Genomic DNA, 8,263 nt, shown 5'->3' with positions numbered 1-8,263 from the left:
AAGTAGAAAATAAAAAAATAATTCAATGCATTTATAATCAGAAATAATTAATTACAACTGGACATCTAAAAAATTCTGCATTTTTCTATTTATTTTTTTTTAAAAAAAACCCTGATTGTTTTCCTCTGTGATATAAGGAAGTTGTACGTACGGTAAACTGCAGCAATGCCACGTTTTTATCATGAATATTTTTCAACTTCATCTCCATTTTCGCCCGCTATATACTTTGTTCTTCCACTTCTTCTTGAATGTTCTGTTTTTCCGATGATACAGAAGGTCACTTCCCCTGTAACTTCACTCTTGGATGTCTCCGCTCTGGATGGAATAATGAAAATATCACTCAACATAAAGTGTAAAAGTAGTCATGAAAATTAGAAAAACATGGCATCTTTCTTTCGGAAACAGCGCCACACCTAATCTCAGGTTGTGTTTGGAATTGCAGCTTTGCATCGTGGAACTAAATAGGGCTGAGCTGTGATAACACACACAGCCAGTAGATGGCGTGGCGCTGTACTTTTAAGAAATAAGCCATGTTTTTCTAATTGCAGACAACAGAGATCCTTGCGGAGTTCTCCAAGACTCCGAGAGTTATTTATTGTGGTCTTTTACTTTAGTTTCTTTGGGTACGTTTTAGCTTTTTACTGTCGAGGTCAGTTTTCATTTTTGCGCCTTTCTTTTTTTCCTCCCTTTTTTCTAGGAGTCTATAATAATTTTTTCATTAGAATAAACCCTATGAGGGATTTTTTTAGGGTGAGACGAGTCGTAGTTTAAAGAAATTATCCACTACCCTAACCCTTCTTTTATTCATCAATCATGATATTATGTGCCACTAAATGCATTTGTACTCTTATTATAGTAATATAAACTTTGTATCATGCAGATAGCATCACTTGGTGTCTAGCTCTGATGTTTACATTCATCAATTCCCCTCCCTAGGTTTACTATGCTGTATTAGTCCATGATCCATCATGCATTACTGTAGCCTGTGAAACAGCACTTAGCACGTCCCCTTCTTTCTTCACCTTGTGCTGTTGCAGATATTGGAAAATACCAAGTGTCAGAACAGCCCAGGATAGGTACCAGCCCATCTGGGAATTGCAGCCTTGTCACTGTGTTTTTATGCAAATTTTGGCTCTTTTCAGCTGTCCACATCTGTGATTGGATTAGCTAAACCCTTTGCTAGTGTAGTGCTGTGATCTGCATTTCAAAAGCAAAAGGTGACAGCCCCTGCTATTGAATGAAACTGTTAGCTCAGCTTGTGAGGCAGACTAATTGGGATTCTCTCCAAAACACCCAGGATCAGGAGCTCAGTGACTACTTCCTTTCGTTTTCTCTGATTTCTGTACTGGAAAAGTAGTGGAAAACCCCTTTAACCCCTTCACGACCGTCCGATTTTTCGCTTTCCGTTTTTTTTTGTCGCCATTCTTTTTCTGAGAGACGTACCTTTTTTATTTTTCAGTCAATATGGTCATGTGAGGGCTCATTTTTTGCGGAACGAGCTGTACGTTTAAATGAAACCATAAGTTTTACCATATAGTGTACTGGAAAACGGCAAAAAATTCCAAATGCAGAAAAATTGCTAAAAAAAAGTGCGATAGCACTATTGTTTTTGAGATATTTTATTCACTGTGTTCACTATATGGTAAAACTGATGTGTGGGTGTGATGCCTCAGGTCAGTGTGAGTTCGTAGACACCAAACATGTATAGGTTTACTTTTATATAAGGGGTTAAAAAAAAAATCGGAAGTTTGACCGAAAAAAGTGGCGCATGTTTTACGCCATATTCCGTGACCCGTAGCGTTCTAATTTTTCGGGATCTATGGCTCAGTGATGGCTTATTTTTTGCGTCTTGAGCTGACGTTTTTAACGGTACCATTGTTGCGCAGATGCTACGTTTTGATCGCCTCTTATAGCATTTTGCGCAAAAGTTGTGGCGACAAAAAAACGTCGTTTTGGCGTTTGGAATTTTTTTGCCGCTACGCCGTATACTGATCAGATTAATTGATTTTATATTTTGATAGATCGGGCGTTTCTGAACGCGGCGATACCAAATGTGTGTATATTTTTTATTTTTTTAACCCTTTAATTTTCAATGGGGCGAATGGGGGGTGATTTGAACTTTTAGGTTTTTTTGTTTTTTTTTAATTTTTTTAACTTTTTTTTTTATTTAACTAGTCCCTCTAGGGGGCTATTGCGATCAGCATTCCGATCGCTCTGCACTATCTGCTGATCACAGCTATACAGCTGTAAACAGCAGATACGCCCTCTCTCTCTTTTGCTGTGCCGCTGGCACAGCGAAAGTGAAAGCAATTCATGTGTAGTACAGGAGTCATCACATGACCCTGTGCTACCATGACAACTAACGGAAGTCACGTGATCGCGTCACGTGACTTCAGGTATCAGGCGGTAAGTAAAAGTTTACCGCGATCACGTTTATAATGGTGCTGTCACATATTGACAGCGCCATTTAAGGGGTTAAATGGCACGAGCAGATAACGATTCTGCTCGTGCCTAGCAAGCACACATCTCAGCTGTGAAAATCAGCTGAGATGTGTGCCGATCGCGGCATGCTGCCGCCAGGAGACCGCGGGCAGTAACATTATGACCGCTAGGACGTAATTTTACGGCCCGCGGTCGTTAAGGGGTTGGATGTCATTCACCTCACCCAAAAAATTCACTGAAAAACAGGGAAATTATTCTAAGTGCCAAAAAATGGTACAAAAAAATTGCAATTACGCTATTTTTTTTTTTGGATATTACTGTTGGGGCATTGTTTTCCCCTAAGCAGCAGAGTTAGGACTTCCTCTTGACGAGGGTCCTATGGCAGCCATGTGGCCTTCATCCATGGTGCATACACTTAGGGCTTGGCCTCTATCTCCATCTGTGCTCCCTCTAGTCCAAAAAATAAATGTGCGAACTCCACGTCTGCACCTTGGTCACTTTGTTCAGTAAGCAAATAAAGTGACTTCTCCATTTTACACCTTCGGTGACACAAATAATAGGAAACGAGAAGCCCCCGTGTCTCAACCATATGGCGACAGGGCCGGTGTTGCAAGATAGAAAATTCATGTGACTCGATTTTTAGGAAGTTAGTTTGTATTTACTGCACGAGCTTCCTCTACATCTGCACAGACCGGAGCGCGTGTGGCCAAGGTATTAAACGGAAAATTAGTGGTGAGCAAGCGCTAAAATGCTCCAGTGCTCGGTCCTCGAATCAAGCAGGTTGGACGCTCAACCGGACTCGAGTTGAGTAACGAGTATAATGGAAGTCAATGGGAAACGCAAACATCTTTCAGACAGAACCTCCCAAGGGGTCTGGGGGGGAGGAAAATCACTGAAATGAATGGGAAAAAGGTACGGGGAAGATGTTTTTGACACAACTCCGACTCCCAGGTCGCTGCTGTGAACTATATTGTCAGAGTATTAGTATGTTACTTTTCTGGACTTACAATAAAACATACAAAACTGAAGATAAAATGGATGCAGACAGCTAGGGGCTGATATTATCAGGCTGGGAAGGCCCATGGTTATTGGGCCCTTCCCTGCCTAAAAATAGTAGCCCGCAGCCGCACCAAAATTGGCACAGCACATTAAATGTGTCAATTCTGATGCTTCACCTATGCGGTGGCAATTGGGGTAATGGTTTTGGGGGTTGATGTCAGCTGTCTAATGTCAGCTGGCATCAAACCCTGGGGTTAATAATGGAGAGGCTTCTATCAGACACCCCCAATACTAACCCAGTAAGTGAAAAGAAAAAAAACAAACAAAAATACTCTATTTGAAAAAATACTCCCCCTCACTTTTCCTGGTTCAGGATTTTATTAAAGAAAAAAAACACCCCAGCAGCTCTGCCGTAGTCCATGAAATCTGATATAGTCCACAAATGGAAACCTGAAATACATAAAAACAAGACACTGCCCCTCGTTTACCAGTTTATTAGAAATCAAAGTTCCCAGCTCCGACGTAGTCCAGCGCTTCTCACAACGTTCCTAGATTACAAAGATCAAAGGCTATGCAGCATCAGAACGAAGCATTTTTCTAAGGGAATCTGTATGCAGGTATTTGTGATGAAATCAGAGCTCAGGATTATTTACGGACAGATACCCTGATTCCAGTGTTGTGTCACTTACTGGGCTGCTTGGTTTAGGTAGGTTGCATAAAATCCCTGTTTTCTCAGCTGTACATGCAGCAGTGGTCAGAATGCTGTGTGCTGTATAACCCCGCCCACACCAGAGATTGGCAGCTTTCTGTGTACACTGTACACTGTCAGCAAGCAGCCAATCAGTGGTGTGGATGGGGTTATACAGATAGACTGACTGGTCAGCTCGTGAAAGCTAGTCATGTAGTGATAATCTCCTGCTTATAAAACACTTGTTGCATTGAAACTACAGCACACAGTCTAGTAAGTGATACATTGCTGGAATCAGGCTCTCATATCCTACATTATGTTGTTGTCCGATTAAATAAATAAAATAATAAATAAATAAATATAAATATATATAATAAATAAATAATAATATTAATTAATTAATAATATAATAATAAATAAATATTTAAATAAATAAAATAAATAAAAAAAATATCAAATCTGGTAACAGATTCCCTTTAATAGCCTACAGGAAGTGGAGAGTCTACAATGCCGGGAGGTGAAAACGGTGCCACTTAATCCTAAAAAATATATACGTAAGAGTTGTGATTCAAATTTTTGTAAACTAAAAAAAATGAGCGAATAATGTTGATAGACAGTGTACGCATCCTGCTCCCCTCCCCGTTCAGCCATTATAGGGGGAAGCCACCAGACAGATGCTTATTTCCTCTTCTCTATAGCACATATAGCAATTTATTCCCTTAAAGATGGTATTTTGGCCTCAAAACTGCACAGATAGACAGGAACTGCCAACATTCCCTAAATCCCTGGCTCGTATGCGGTGCAATTTCCTACTCATGTTCAAAGACATTTTATGCATGGGAAATTCTGCTTCAATGGTAAAATGATATCAACAAGTGATAAAACAGCCAATATCTCAGTGCAATGGGTGCTGCCTGAGTTACTTATGGTTCCACTTAGATGCCATGCTCAGCAGTAACTTCAGTAACTAAACAGTGATGGCGCCACGCATTCATGGACTGTCAAGGTATTGTCATAAAACATACTTGTCATGATTCCTATATGCAGAACATTCTGTATTGTTCTGCTATGCTCTCTTGCAGAGTCGGTATATGTTGCCTATGCTGCAGAGCATTTTGCAGGATGAATGCTCTGCTGGTTGTTTCACAGCGCTGGGTTCCACGCTGGTCCTGGGAGGTTCTCACACAGATGCTTCTTGCCTCAGTGATTGCTTTGCTTCATTAGAGAGCATGTTAGCTCAGGATGCTGCCAGTTGTACTTTCTGGTTACAGCTGTGCTGTTTGCTCCTGTGGTGCTCAGTGTTCAGATCTTGGCCTCTCAACTCCGAGCTGTTGTTGATAGATCCCTGCCTGTCCCCCCCTGTTTCTGTTGTGACTTCCTGGCTTCTGACCTCGGACTTCCTCCTGACCATGTCCCTCCCTGCTCTCTGTATTTTGTACGTACTCTCCTGGAACCCTGACCTTGTATGTTGACATTTCTCTGTCTGCCCCCTGTGTACTGTTGTGTCTTCCAGGTTTATGATCTCGGCCTGTCTGCTACCTCTCCATTTATTGAATGCAAGTAGTGTCTAGCGCCACCTAGTGACAGTCATCACATTACTGAACAACTTTTTGGAAATGTCCAGAAGACTCCCGGGGGTTGGAGACATTTCCAAGACTCCGTAAAATGTTGACAAACCTCCCAATTGCTGTTGAAGCCTCCTGAAATCAACCCCAAGGATCAAACACGTCAGGAACATATGCTGTGCTTGGTACCAACAAGTTCAATCATCAGTCAAAGCTCCCTGCATCTCTAGTGGGGCTTGAAAGTTTGTGAATCCTTCAGAATTTTCCATATTTCTGCATAAATTTGACCTAAAACTCATAACATCTTTACACAAATCCTAAAAGTAGATAAAGAATCAATTCAAACAAATGTCACACGAAGCTCATTGGCTTGGAGGAATTTTAGCCTATTACTCCCTACAGAACAGCTTCAATTCTGTTAGTTTGGGGGTTTTCTGCCATGAACTGTTCATTTTAAGCCCTTCCACAACATTTCTATAGGATTAGTGTCATGATTCATGCATGGCTCTGCCGTGCCTGAGCCGGTGCATGTACCCTGCCTCCGGGAGGGGCAGGATCTGGCATCGTTGCGGGGGTCACGTCGTCATATCTTGGTGATGCTGCCTCCGGGACACCACCAGTGATATTTCCGGCTTGGCTATGTGTTCTTCTCCTGTGAGAAGTACTGTGTTTCGTATCCTGCTACCCGGTACCGTTTTTCCTGACCTCTGACCCTTCTGCCCGACCAGACCTTAGTCCCTCTTGTCCTGCCTGACCTCTGTCCTTCCTGCCTGTTCTGTCCTCCATCTGTCCTGCCCGACCTTCCCTCTGTATCTCTATGTCCTCCAGATTCCGGTCCTGCTCTGTGTCCTCCACCCGCTCCCCTGTGTTCACTTGTTCTCCCGCCATCCGACTTCAGCTCTGTTTCCTGACTTTGGCTTGTTTCCTCCCTGGTACAGACGTGACATCCTGGCATTGACCCTTTCAGTTTGACTATCCCTACGCTGTGTTTGCGACATCTAGTGGGCTTCTGAATTATTGCACTCATGAGTAGTTGCATACTGGAGTCCCAGTGCCTCCTAGTGATAGCCTGACAATCTAGTTCAGGACTTTGACTTGGCCATTCCCAAAACGTCACCTTTATTCTTCTTATTCCATTTTCTTGTAGAAGGACTTATCTCTTTGGGTCATTGTTTTCGTGTATGACCTACCCTCTCTTGAGATTCAGCTCATGGACAGATGTCCTGATACTTTTCTTTACAATTTGTTGGTATATTTCAGAATTCACTGTTCCGTCAATGATGGATCAGATGCATCAAAACACATAAACCATGATACCATTGCCATTTTGAGTCACAGATGGTATTCATTTTTATGCTCTATTTTAGTCTCACTTATCACAAAACATAGTTCAAAGTTTTGCAGCCTGTCCAGGTGATTGTCACGAGTGTATCCGGTCCTTGAGAGACATGATCTCTGGGATTTGAGCTTCATTGCTCTGAGTTTGCTTTCTTTTGGTGCTACAAGAGTTAATGTCATTTTTCTTGCTAGCCACTCCTGCTTAGTTCTCCTCTGGATCAGCCAGTTTGTGACCACTCCCATCTCCTTTAAATAGTCACATGTTCCATCACATGATGCCGGTAATAGAATTGTCATTCTTAACTAGCCACCCTGGAGAAAGGAAGCCTCTAATAGCCACTGGAGTTCTGCTGCTGGAGCCTTGTAGTAATTCTTTTGGCTGAAGCCATGTTGTCTGCAGCTGTGGTGTCTGGCTGCAGCTGCGAACTTAGCGTTATATCCTTTTGTCTGTGTCCCCCTGTCTGTCCTCATTCCCCTGTGTTATATTATCCTGGTGGTGACGTCTAGTGCACTCACCGGTCTTGGCACTATACAGGGTGAAAGGAGGGACAATTAGGGACTAAGCATGTGATGGTAAAGAGGTGAAGGACTATTTTAGGCATGTTAGGGGAGCTTAGGGGACAGATACAGGTTAGTGTCAGGAGGTGTTTCAACCCCCCGCTCCCTATTGTCAGGGCGTTCCTCTCCCTTACCATTCCCATTGAGTCCTATGTGATATGCACGTGATGTGCATCGGACATGTGTTGGTCCGTACACATCTGTCACACCGTGTTACGAACACTCGCCAGTCCGAGTGTGACAGTGATCTTTAGAAAACCATATAATGTATTATCATTCTTTTTGGGGCGTAGTGAATATCTACTTGCAATCTTCATATGCACAACATTGTTACTCATAGTATTCCTGATGTTGTACTCCTCAACATAATATTAGCTAATGTTTGAAAGGCCTTTAGTTGCTTAGAGGTTACCTTGGGTACCTTTGTAACTACGCAGACTACTAAAAGCCTTGCTATTGGAGTGACCTTTTGGAGTGACCCTGGGAAGGGTAGTGATGGTTTTGAATTTCCTCCATTTGTACTTTGTCCATCTGATTGTGGATTGGTAGAGTCCAAAATCTTCAGAGATGGATTTGTCACCCTTTTCAGCCTAATGAATATCAACAACTGTTCTTCTGACATCCTCAGAATTCTCTTTTGTTCTTGCCATGATACACTTCTACAAACATGTAT

At 42.3% G+C, this 8,263-nt stretch overlaps 1 protein-coding gene across 1 annotated transcript in view; it reads left to right on the top strand.

Annotated features, from left to right (window-relative positions):
* SCNN1A (sodium channel epithelial 1 subunit alpha) overlaps positions 1 to 8,263 on the top strand; it is a 108,710-nt gene that overhangs the window by 60,989 nt on the left and 39,458 nt on the right. The gene's annotated exons all lie outside the window — the stretch shown is intronic.

The sequence above is a fragment of the Anomaloglossus baeobatrachus genome, chromosome 5 (assembly GCF_048569485.1).
Source record: "Anomaloglossus baeobatrachus isolate aAnoBae1 chromosome 5, aAnoBae1.hap1, whole genome shotgun sequence".
Lineage (NCBI taxonomy): Eukaryota > Metazoa > Chordata > Amphibia > Anura > Aromobatidae > Anomaloglossus > Anomaloglossus baeobatrachus.
Note: the sequence above shows the minus strand (reverse complement) of the source record. Positions and strands in the feature narration are given on the sequence as shown.